This window comes from Coregonus clupeaformis, chromosome 9 (assembly GCF_020615455.1).
Source record: "Coregonus clupeaformis isolate EN_2021a chromosome 9, ASM2061545v1, whole genome shotgun sequence".
Lineage (NCBI taxonomy): Eukaryota > Metazoa > Chordata > Actinopteri > Salmoniformes > Salmonidae > Coregonus > Coregonus clupeaformis.
Genome location: NC_059200.1, coordinates 47,304,208 through 47,317,551, shown reverse-complemented (window position 1 = coordinate 47,317,551; position 13,344 = coordinate 47,304,208). Strand labels below are relative to the sequence as shown.

General features: G+C 41.0%; 1 non-coding gene across 1 annotated transcript; it reads right to left on the bottom strand.

The window, feature by feature from the left end:
* Nucleotides 1-6,125: 6,125 nt before the first annotated feature.
* Nucleotides 6,126-6,178, bottom strand: LOC121574565. Its single transcript, XR_006002231.1, has one exon. It is a non-coding gene; the product is annotated as a U7 small nuclear RNA (small nuclear RNA).
* Nucleotides 6,179-13,344: the final 7,166 nt, after the last annotated feature.

Genomic DNA, 13,344 nt, shown 5'->3' with positions numbered 1-13,344 from the left:
AACCTAAATGACAGAGTGAAAAGCAGGAAGCCTGTACATAATACAAATATTCCAAAACATGAATCCTGTTTGCAATAGGGCACTAAAGTTAAACTGCAAAAAATGTGGCAAAGAAATGTACTTTATGTCCTGAATACAAAGTGTTATGTTTGGGGCAAATCCAACACAACACATCACTGAGTACCCCTCTTCATATTTTCAAGCATGGTGGTGGCTGCATCATGTTATTATGGGTATGTGTTACAGGAGGGGGTCGCAGTTCCGGAGCGACCCACTAGGTGTCATCCTCCGACAACCTTAGGCACCTCCTCACTCACAGTCTGGACTAATCATTATCTTATTGGTGTCACCTGTCTACCGATTCACCTGTGTATTTATGCCCTCACTTCCCTGTGTTCCCTTGCTCAGTTTTCTCTGCTAGTTTCTCTATGTCCAGCAGTACTACGCAGTGTCTGATCGGAGGCCTATGTACAGCTACTTGAGAAGTGTTCTCCCTGTTTTGTTATTTGTTTCAGTCTTAGGTACTATTTCGTTTTTTGGCTGTCAGCCGGTTTTTGGAAACTTATTTGCTCCGGCTTTCTTTTATCGTGATAAGTCTGTTATTTTGTATTCTGGCTTCGGGACCACCAGTAAAGATCCTTGTTTCACCATCTCTGCCTACTGCCTACTGTATATACTGCACCACACCTGGGTCACACCTCACACCAACCCTTACAGATATGCTTGTCATTGACAAGGACTAGAGAGTTTTTTAGGATACAAATAAACTGAATAAAGCTAAGCACAGGCAAAATCCTAGAGGAAAACCTGGTTGTCTGCTTTCCAACAGACACTGGGAGACAAATTCACCTTTCATCAGGACAATAACCCAAAACATAAGGCCAAATATACACTGGAGTTGCTTACCCAGACGACATGTAATGTTCCTGGGTGGCCTAGGACAGTTTGGACTTAAATCGACTTGAACATATATGGCAAGACTTGAAAATAGCTGTCTAGCAATGATCAACAACCAACTTGACAGAGCTTGAAGATTTTTTCAAAGAATATTGTACAATCCAGGTGAGCAAAACTCTTAGACTTCCCCAGAAAGACTTACAGATTTAAACGCTGCCAAAGGTGATTCTAACATGTTTTGACTCAGGGGTGTGAATACTTATGTAAATGAGACATTTCTGTATTTCATTTTCAATACATTTGCAAAGAATCTATTTCATCAATTTTCAATTCAGGCTGTAACAAGTCAAGGGGTATGAATACTTTCTGAAGGCACTGTAAATAGATAACATCTGGACATCAAACCCCCCAAACAGTATGTCTGTCACGCCCTGGCTCTGGGGACTCTTATATGTTGAGCCAGGGTGTTAGTTTCTATGTGTAGTGTCTATGTTTTGTTTTCTATGTGTTCTTTTCTAGATCGTGTATTTCTGTGTTGGCCGGGGTGGTTCCCAATCGGAGGCAGCTGTGTCTTGTTGTCTCTGATTGGGAACCATACTTAGGCAGCCTGTTGTGCACTTGTCATTTGTGGGATCTTGTTCCGTGTAGGTTTGTGTTTATGACCGAGGACTTCACGTTTCGTTTTGTTGTTTTGTTAATTGTTAATAGTACTCAATAAAAGATGTACGCATTTCACGCTGCGCCTTGGTCTGCTTCATACGACGATCGTGACAATGTCTGGCCTTATTTACGCATCAGTTTTATTATGAGAACTTTAGACAAATGGCAGTGAGTTCAGTTAACTTTGTCACAGCATATAAAAAATGCAGATTTAAATGTATTTTAACCTCACAGTGCATTTAGTGCATTTACATTTTGAGAGTAGTAGTAGCCCACACACTTTGTCACTTTTACAACCACAGCCACATTTTCCAGGATGTCATGTGCCAGATTATTTTGAATATGCATAAACTGCAGCTACAGTTAAATAAATCATCAAACATAGAGCAACATTTCCTGCTTACATTGTTTGCACTGACATGGGAGGCAGTTTAGCCCATATATCTGAATAATGCATATATCATGTACTTATTTTATACACCCTTTTAACCTCAAACTCTGATGCCCTCTGTGCCCTCTGGTGGCCTTTTCTAAATGACACATAATATTGTATACTACCCTCATAAAGTACATTTTGGTTTCAAAACTATAAGTCCTACAAACACATGCTTAGTACTGTTAAAAAGGTAAGAACTGTGGGATTCTGATCAATGTCACTACTACAGAGCCCTAGATAAAGCAGGCCAAAAAACCCTGAAATGTACTGTTTTTTAAAATTATTGTTGTATTTTTTGTCCCTATGTTAGGGAACAGGAGATTTGAAAGTCTAGGTTTGAAATAAAATATCACCAATTACTGTTCCCCAAAAAAAATTTACAAACAAAAAATATGCTGATCTTTTACCCAATGGTGGTGCTCTAAACATGCGCAAATTCCCATAGGAACACAGCCATTTTAAAAGCGCAGGGCTTGTGCAACGTGCCATGCCTTAATTTCCGTCTTACGTTAATGATATGATGAGGAAGCTGAAGTCTCTACCTATCCATTGATATAAATATATCCCCTGTCTGATTCACAGTTTGTCCACTAGACAGCAGTAGGAGATCACATGACGTCTCTTGGCCAATGGAAACCAGTTGAGTCTGGTTTGGGTAGTGAGTCATTTTGCCAAAATGGCTGAACGGATTTTCAAGCCTGACACCTTAAAATGACCTTAGTAATCAGGGCTTTCAAGATATGTTTAAAATATATATATATATATATATATATATATATATATATATATATATATATATATACAGTGGGGAAAAAAAGTATTTAGTCAGCCACCAATTGTGCAAGTTCTCCCACTTAAAAAAGATGAGAGAGGCCTGTAATTTTCATCATAGGTACACGTCAACTATGACAAACAAATTGAAAAAAAACAATCCAGAAAATGTTTAATGAATTTATTTGCATTATTATGGTGGAAAATAAGTATTTGGTCACCTACAAACAAGCAAGATTTCTGGATCTCACAGACCTGTAACTTCTTCTTTAAGAGGCTCCTCTGTCCTCCACTCGTTACCTGTATTAATGGCACCTGTTTGAACTTGTTATCAGTATAAAAGACACCTGTCCACAACCTCAAACAGTCACACTCCAAACTCCACTATGGCCAAGACCAAAGAGCTGTCAAAGGACACCAGAAACAAAATTGTAGACCTGCACCAGGCTGGGAAGACTGAATCTGCAATAGGTAAGCAGCTTGGTTTGAAGAAATCAACTGTGGGAGCAATTATTAGGAAATGGAAGACATACAAGACCACTGATAATCTCCCTCGATCTGGGGCTCCACGCAAGATCTCACCCCGTGGGGTCAAAATGATCACAAGAACGGTAAGCAAAATCCCAGAACCACACGGGGGGACCTAGTGAATGACCTGCAGAGAGCTGGGACCAAAGTAACAAAGCCTACCATCAGTAACACACTACGCCGCCAGGGACTCAAATCCTGCAGTGCCAGACGTGTCCCCCTGCTTAAGCCAATACATGTCCAGGCCCGTCTGAAGTTTGCTAGAGTGCATTTGGATGATCCAGAAGAGGATTGGGAGAATGTCATATGGTCAGATGAAACCAAAATATAACTTTTTGGTAAAAACTCAACTCGTCGTGTTTGGAGGACAAAGAATGCTGAGTTGCATCCAAAGAACACCATACCTACTGTGAAGCATGGGGGTGGAAACATCATGCTTTGGGGCTGTTTTTCTGCAAAGGGACCAGGACGACTGATCCGTGTAAAGGAAAGAATGAATGGGGCCATGTATCGTGAGATTTTGAGTGAAAACCTCCTTCCATCAGCAAGGGCATTGAAGATGAAACGTGGCTGGGTCTTTCAGCATGACAATGATCCCAAACACACCGCCCGGGCAACGAAGGAATGGCTTCGTAAGAAGCATTTCAAGGTCCTGGAGTGGCCTAGCCAGTCTCCAGATCTCAACCCCATAGAAAATCTTTGGAGGGAGTTGAAAGTCTGTGTTGCCCAGCGACAGCCCCAAAACATCACTGCTCTAGAGGAGATCTGCATGGAGGAATGGGCCAAAATACCAGCAACAGTGTGTGAAAACCTTGTGAAGACTTACAGAAAACGTTTGACCTGTGTCATTGCCAACAAAGGGTATATAACAAAGTATTGAGAAACTTTTGTTATTGACCAAATACTTATTTTCCACCATAATTTGCTAATAAATTCATTACAAATCCTACAATGTGTTTTTCTGGAAAAAGAATTCTCATTTTGTCTGTCATAGTTGACGTGTACCTACGATGAAAATTACAGGCCTCTCTCATCTTTTTAAGTGGGAGAACTTGCACAATTGGTGGCTGACTAAATACTTTTTTTCCCCACTGTATATATATATATATATACTTTCCTATTGTAAACGATGAGCTAGATCAACGGCGCATGTGGAGGATGCATACAATTTAATGTGGATGGAGAAGGAAATGCATTGCTAAACAATGACCATCAGGGTGTACCCTTCCCATGCATACTAAATGTACGACCCAAACTCGCCGGACCCAGTACCGGGTCGAAAACAACCACTCAGAGTTTAACAGGTTACAAAATGTGTCATTCCCACCTACGGTTGTCCTGGCTTAACAAAAAATCACCACTGCAACGTCTGCTCCCACAACAGAGGGCCACCGGGACCCCAATAGGCATGTAGAATACTAGTTCATTGACAGATGTATTGACAAAAAATCTATTGCAATCCCTTTCAAGTAGAATACATTACATCTAGTAATGTATGCATCCATACACAATACACTTGACAGCATAACGCATGGAATGTTGCAATGTATTCAATGTTTTACATTCGGCATGCATGTGTCATGCAACATGAAAGAAAATATCATGTGGGAAAGAAATACTGCTGAAGCCAACGTAACACTTCTCTGTTCTACAGTATGCGTCAAATCATTCTGACCTCAATAGCTAACTCCTCCCTATGGACAGCGCTCCAACCATTCATTAATATTCATGTCGTTTCATATTGCTTGGTCAGTTTTTAAATGTTTAATTTGGTTCAGGGCCATTAAACAATAATGCTGAAGTACGTTATACAGGTAACTGCCAAAATAAAGGAAAGATTCAATCAGATCAAGCGTTAAAGGCTGCATAGGACTTCTCTTAATGCGACTCCATGCAGCCAATGGCATTGTCAGCTTTAGGTATAATGCTGCGAGCCGCTTGTGGATTTGACAGCTTTAATGCAGCCCCACCTTCGACACCGTCAAAACATCAGCAATGAGGATTTCTGCTAAAGCGGATCTGATTGAATCGGGCCCAAAGAATCTTAATAAGGCGTTGGGCCACCACGAGCCAGAACAGCTTCAATGCACATTGGCATAGATTCTACAAGCGTCTGGTACTCTACTAGAGGGATGCGACACCATTCTTCCACGAGAAAGTCCATAATTTGGGGTTTTGTTGATGGTGGTGGAAATCACTGTCTCAAGCACCGCCCCAGAATCTCCCATAAGTGTTAATTTGGTTGAGATCTGGTGACTGAGATGGCCATGGCATATGATTTACATTGTTTTCATGCTCATCAAACCTTTCAGTGACAACCCGTGCTCTGTGGATGAGGGCATTGTCATCCTATGGGGACATAGCAATGTTGGCCCTCCTGTAGCTCAGTTGGTAGAGCATGGCGCTTGCAACGCAAGGGTTGTGGATTTATTTCCCACGGGGGGCCAGTATCAAAAATGTATGCACTCACTAATTGTAAGTCGCTCTGGATAAGAACATCTGCTAAATTACAAAAAATAAATAAATAGACAAAATAATGGCCAAAATAATTTATGCATGCCCACATAAAAAAAGTACTATAGTATACTATTGTATAAATACTATTTTATTCACTGTAGTGTTTTTGCGGACTTTACTGTATTATTTACTGTACTTCTTACTGTGGTATACTGTAGTATTTACAGTTAACTATAGCATAAATACTGTAGTAAAATAAAAACTGTACTACATACTATAGTAATTCATGTAATGTTTTCCTGATTGTAGTATACTGTAGAATTCACTGTAGTGTTTTTGCAGACATGTAGCATTTACTATAGTGTGACATAGAAGTGGAGGCTTTCTCCTTCAGGAAACCTACTGGAGAAATACTAAAAGAGCACATTTCCCATCTTCTGCAGACAGGTATACAGAACAGCGCTTCTGCTCTTTTCTATAACCTGTAGGGAACACAATATATGGTCTATACTTGGCATGTAGGTTTCTCAGTTATGGGTGGCACAAATTGCGATATGGGGAGGGCATTGGGAAGGGTATATGCTAATAAAATACAGTAGTTTTTACTATAGTTAAAAAAGTGTAGTATTTTTGCGGACTGTAGTGTTGTTGCGGACATTACTTTAGTATTTACTACAGTGTTTTTGTGCCTAAACTGCAGTCCCATCTTACATAAAGGGCAAACCCTCTTACCACACCCTTCCAGCGCCTTCCCAGTTAGGAGGCTAATAGAGCCCAGCTGAGCTTCATTAGTCAATTGAGTGTGTGATTGGCTGGACAATTAGCCCAAACAGTTGATTAGGCTGCTGCTGGTCACATTCAGGAGAAAGGACTGCAGACAGCAACAGACAGGTGGGGGCTGAAAGACTCAATTTAAGATAAACCTTAGTTACTGAAGTTGTCCTTTAAGTTCCTTATTCTTGAGCAGGTGTTTACAAAATTATGTAATAAAGCCTAAGTTTGAACCGTTTACTCTGCCTCACTGAGCCTCTGTACCCTGAGACCTCTCCTGGCTCTGCCATTGTACTACACATGATCGAGGGATACTAGGGAAGGTAAAGGGGATACCTAGTCTGTTCCACAACTGAATGCATTCAACTGAAATGTGACTTCCGCATTTAACCTGCCTTAATCGATGTCATCGGCGCCCGGGGAGCAGTTGTTGTTAGTTAACTGCCTTGCTCAAGGGCAGAACAGCAGATTTTTCCACCTTGCCGGCTCTGGGATTTGAACCAGCAACCGTTCTGTTACTAGCCCAACGCTGTTAACCGCTAGGCTACTATAGAATTCTATAGTAAGTCATGTAGTAAACTGTAGTATATATTTTTTATGTGGGTGATGTTAATTGCTTAATTAACTCAGGAACTGCACCTGTGTGAAGCACCTGCTTTCAATATACTTTGTATCCCTCATTTCCTCAATTGTTTCCATTCTTTTGGCAGTTACCTGTAATTCAAATGTACACATTATGGAACATTCTGAGCACGGGCCTATGGTGATATATTCCCCACCTTAAAATGCTCACCTCCCCCTTGTTATCAGCATGCATCGAATGCACCTCATACAGCTGTCACAGAACTACAGTTACTATCAAGGGGAGGTTAATACACTGGGGAAACAGGGATTTTTGTTCAAATGCAGGCTCTCTCCATTCTTTCCAAGCTTGAGCCGTATGTTCCCTTCCTGGACTCAATCTATGGAAGAGGGGACCCGTTCATGTAACAGGTTATGATCACGGGTATGAAAGAACCCACTTGGCAAAAACTGGTCAAATCATCGTTGTTTCCAATTCATTTCAACCCCAAAAATCTATGATGACGTTGAATCTGTGGAAAACTGATTGGATTTTCAAAAAGTCGTATTGCAAGGGCATTTTGTCTTTTTACCAACTTTGAACCTAAATCCAATGACATGGTGATATTTTTTGTTGAATTCACGTTGAGACTCAACCAAATGTAAATTAAAACTACATGTTGAACTGACATCTGTGCCCAGTGGGAACTCTGAAATTCGCATTCATCAAACATATGTAGGGGAGAATGTTTTTTCATCCAGCATCACTCTGTCAAAGGAAATATAGTATTCTAACAAAGTTATCTACATATTTCAGGATGTTGTGTATCCCTGGAAATAATCCGAATTAATGTAAACATTATAGTTTTGAAAACATATCTTGTCCAAAATAAGTGGTCTCTTGGCACAAGTTAAGCCGCCTACAAATTTCTGTACGGAATGAAATTCCCCACCTTACTACATTTTTACTACCTTTTTAAAACCATGTCCATCTTTATTATCATTAAAAAAAAAAATAATCACAATTGCTTTTTTGTCTTTCAATAATTTTAAGCATATTTTAACAAAGGCTTAACACCTAACAAACACTGTATTTTTTAAACACTTTTAAACATAGGCCAGGCCCTGTTGTTACCTCATATCCCAGCAATAATGCCTTGCATTACACCTGGTAAGAAAACAATTCAATTTGCTAAACTTTCCATTGGCTCAACTTACCCCACTCTCCCCTATGATTACATCCATTAGCCGGCCCTACCTAGCCCACTGCTGGCTTGACTTAACCTGAAACAGTCTCTGAGTGCAGGTCCTCCACAGCCAAGACAAACACGAGTAAATCACATTAGTGGTGCATAGCTGGAGGTGAATGCCTCAATGGGACACTGCAGTACCTGTGTATGATCTGTCCTGGTTAGCTGCCATCAGTTCCTAATCAGCCTTTGTTGGTATCCACCAGTGGTGTCCTTAGTGACAGCCAAACAGGGCATGCACCACCAGGATTTCAAATAAGCCAAAGTCCCTCTCATCCCCCACAGTCAACCTTGCAGACAATACCGATGAAATTCTGTGAATACTTCCATTATGACAATGACATAAAAATTGTTTATCCAACTTCCAAAAAAAATTCACATGGTAATTTAAATGACAAGCTCTCTATTCAACGAGATCCCTGTGTCTGACTTTCTATGACAACTTTCTTCAAGAGATAGAACCAGCAGCATTTCAGCCCACCCCTCCCAAAACATCAGTCCTCATTTAGAAGGGGATAATGAAAAACAACTATTTGAGCTAGCAGAGTAAACAGGGTTATCCAAAACCTGTACAGCAGCAAAGTCCATCACATCATTAATGAGCACATTGCAGGCAGGTACTGCAATGATGAGGACTGTGCTGCTCCACTCTGCTCTGCTCCGTTCACAGAGATGAGAAATGATGATGACAGCTGTAGCCTAATTATAAAGGTGGGAGTAACAAGCGAGGCATTCATATTTCAGAGACTGCTTTATATGGAGACTAGCTATTCATGTTATTAAAAACATTTGTTGGTTCAGTTCTGAGACCCCCGTCTCCTTCCTAGTTTATCATGACCCCAGCTTTGACCCTGATATCTGCTGACATCATCCACGCAAAGGATCTGTTGTCAGGGTTATTGGAACTTAGCAACAACACCTGTTCAATATTTATGTAAAGAGAAAAAGGCTTTATTTGGAACATGTTCTGTACATACTGTTCTGGCATATTGTAATTCATTTTGAGTGGGAGAGAAAAAAATAAATGTTACGGGTTCGTGTTAGGTTTTCTAGAGTTTAGATATGAAAGATTACCATATTCATTGGAGTAACAATATTGGCTTACATTTTTTTTCTTCCTGTTGTCATGGAAATTCTAACCAGAAAGGAAGAGAGACTGCAGATTCTTCTAAACAACTTATTTTATTATAAGAATTGCAATTCTGGAGCGGTTAACAATCACTCAAAAGGTGCAGAGTTAAGAGCCCAACAAACAGGAGTTGGGTCTCAGTCTTTATAGGAAAATACAACCTCTTTTGTCCATGTGGCAGTTTAGCAGGTGTGTGAGATCATGATGGGAACATAGCGTACAAACAAGTGATAATGCCAGTTTTTTTACTATCTAGCCGCTGCTACTCAAGCTAGCCTCTGTTCTCTTCATATCTCCACACAGCTGTGCCATTGAAAGATACGAAAATAACAGGATGGACTCAAAAACTGTGGTCACTCTCAGACGGCCCTTTGTCTTTGGCCGCTTGACCAAGTTACACAGAGACAAGAGAGGAAAAATACTAGCTTCTTCTTACATGACAGAAACAGACAGTGGAAATGTACAGGTTTAAGGCTTATACAGCCCATGTGCATGACAGAGTTTGTAATTCTCCCACCATACTGTCCCTTTCCCCACCCCAAACTTTCAAAATGTAATGTGCTGTGCCTTTTTACATTTAGGTTACCTTCATCATCCTTAAACCTCCATGGCATGTTTATATTACAGAGATGATGATACAAAAAGCAGCCCTGATAGATGCTTGTTTGGACTGAGATGGCATTCTGAAGTGGGGCACATAGGGGAGAGTGGGGTATGTTGAGCCATTTTTTACATTCAGAATCACTACGTCAAGGGACATATAGTATTCTTTCTAACATAGTTATCTACATCTCATTCCAAAATCATGGGCATTAATATGGAGTTGGTCCCCCCTTTGCTGCTATAACAGCCTCCACTCTTCTGTGAAGGCTTTTCACTAGATTTACATTTACATTTTAGTCATTTAGCAGACGCTCTTATCCAGAGCGACTTACAGTTAGTGAGTGCATACATTTTCATACTAGATGTTGGAACATTGCTATGGGGACTTGCTTCCATTCAGCCACAAGAGCATTAGTGAGGTTGGGCACTGATGTTGGACGATTAGGCCTGGCTCGCAGTCCGCGTTCCAATTCATCTCAAAGGTTTTCGATGGGTTGAGGTCATGGCTCTGTGCAGGCCAGTTAAGTCTTGATAAACCATTTCTGTATGGACCTCGCTTTGTCCATGGGGGCATTGTCATGCTGAAACAGGAAAGGGCCTTCCCCAAACTGTTGCCACAAAGTTGGAAGCACAGGATCGTCTAGAATGTCATTGTATGCTGTAGCGTTAGGATTTCCCTTCACTGGAACTAAGGGGCCTATCCCGAACCATGACAAACAGCCCCAGACCATTATTCCTCCTCCACCAAACTTTTATAGTTGGCACTATGCATTGGGGCAGGTAGCGTTCTCCTGGCAACCGCCAAACCCAGATGAATCCGTCGGACTGCCAGATGGTAAAGCGTGATTCATCACTCCAGAGAATGCGTTTCCACTGCTCCAGAGTCCAATGGCGGCGAGCTTTACACCACTCCAGCCGACACTTGGCATTGCGCATGGTGATCTTAGGCTTGTGTGCGGCAGCTCGGCCATGGAAACCCATTTCATGAAGCTCCCGATGAACAGTTATTGTGCTGACGTTGCTTCCAGAGGCAGTTTGGAACTCAGTAGTGAGTGTTGCAACCAAGAACAGACGATTTTTACGTGCTACGCGCTTCAGCACTCGGCGGTCCCGTTCTGTCACTTCGTGGCTGAGCCATTGTTGCTCCTAGACATTTTCACTTCACAATAACAGCACTTACAGTTGACCGGGGCAGTTCTAGCAGGACAGAAATTTGACGAACTGACGTTGAAAGTCACTGAGCTCTTCAGTAAGGCCATTCTACTGCCAATGCTTGTCTATGGAGCTTGCATGGTTGTGTGCTCAATTTTATACACCTGTCAGCAGCGGGTGTGGCTGAAATAGACTAGTCCACTTATTTCAAGGAGTGTTCACATACTTTTGTATATATAGTGTATATTTCAGGGTGTTGTGTATCCCTGGAAATAATCAAAATTCATGTAAACATAACAGTTTTGAAAACATAGTTTGTCCAAAAAAAGTGGTCTCTTGGCACAACTTATCCCTGGTATGGGGTAAATTTGAGTATAGGGACAGGGTAAGTTGAGCCGCCTTTCAATGTGCCAATTCGTAGGCAATTTCTCTGCATTTGAGGCTACTAACCCCATGAAACTGGTCCGCAAGATTCTTGATATGTTTAGCAAGCTCAGACTCCATGCCATCAGATAAGACCTTTGGCTCTAATTTCGGCAGGCCTTAAGCCAGCGCAAAAACACTTGTTTGTCATTTCGACCTGTTAAAGCCGGCACTGTTCTATTTTCAAACCCTAGCGCCAGGATTGGTAATTTACCTGTCTTATATGAGTTTGCTTGCGCTGAGGTGGGAGGGGTATTATATGAATTGTGTCCTTAAAAACGTGTGCCAAAGTGCCAATTTCAGTATGTGCCGGTGAGGATATTTAAGACCAACTGAAAGCTGGTTTTATCGGTAACACAGTTGTTTATGGCATAGATTTTGACAACAGAAGCGCAGCCTATCCAGCCGTGATGCACAGTGCCCATATGCACATGGAATAAGATGTGCTTTTTGTGCCCTTAACCCTCGTATTTAGAAACATTTTGCCTAATTTGATTTAAAAAAACAAGCATAGCCTCCTCAATGAAGGCAGTTTTTTTTGTCATGCCCAATGCATTCGCCAAGTAGTCAAGACTATCGATAAAGGGTTTTGCTTGTGAGACCTCTTTGAAATAAATCACCAAAGCTTTATTAAAAGATCAAGTTTGGCAGCAGCAAGGGACATCCCCTTTTTATCTATGTAGGCTATTACGTTATTTTAGCCAGCTCCTGTTATTATTTTGGATAAATACCCCTCCATGTAGGTTATATGCCCATCATGGAACTAGAGATGAGATAATCTGGTGACACTTGTATTTAGAAACATTTAAGTTATTTTTTTTATGTTTTCCATTTGATTTGATAAAAAAACAAGCCATTAGTAGTAGGCTACCCTTACCCTACTATAACAAAAGCTGGTTCAACAGTAGGTTCTTTTAGCAATGTGGGTGTATTTACATACACTAGTGTCGCATTCAATTGTATTGGGTTGCACAAAAACAGTCTGTGGGAAGCCAGAAGTTAAATACAATTCCATTTCAACTTACTGTGCCGGTGGTCAGGACGGTTTTGAGACAAAATATCTAAAGGATCGTATTATTAAACACACGTCCCAAACGTGGGTAGAGCCACTTCCTTTCTGCTTACCTCATGTCAAAATAAAAGTTCCCCATAATTTATTCATTTTTTGACCACATAAGGCCCACGTCCAGGACTTTTATTTTGACATAAAGTAAGCATAGAGGAAGTGGGTCTACAACAGGATGGGGAAGGGGAAGGTATTGACCAACTGTTATGATGAGTTTCTCGGGTATCAAAGAATCAAGGATGCAAGGATATACTTAGACACTTTGTAGACAGTTAATGCAAATGTTTAATGATCGGTACTGGGTTCATTACAACAATGACTGACCAGAGCTTAGCCTCTTGGTGTTACGAACTAACTTGAACAAAGAAGACACTCTACCCTATATACCCTTGGTTCTCCTCCTTTCACATACATCTGGAAACCATCATAGGCACTCCCTTTCTCTGTTATTATTACCCTTTGCTCCAGGTCACGACATCCTGTCCATCAATGACACTACCCTAAACATCACTAATCTACTTTGACACTGTCACGATCGTCAGGGAGAGAAGTAGACCAATGCGCAGCGTGTTGAACGAACATGTTTAGACTTTATTTAATTAAAGCACGAACAAAACAATAAACGACTCGTAACGTCCAA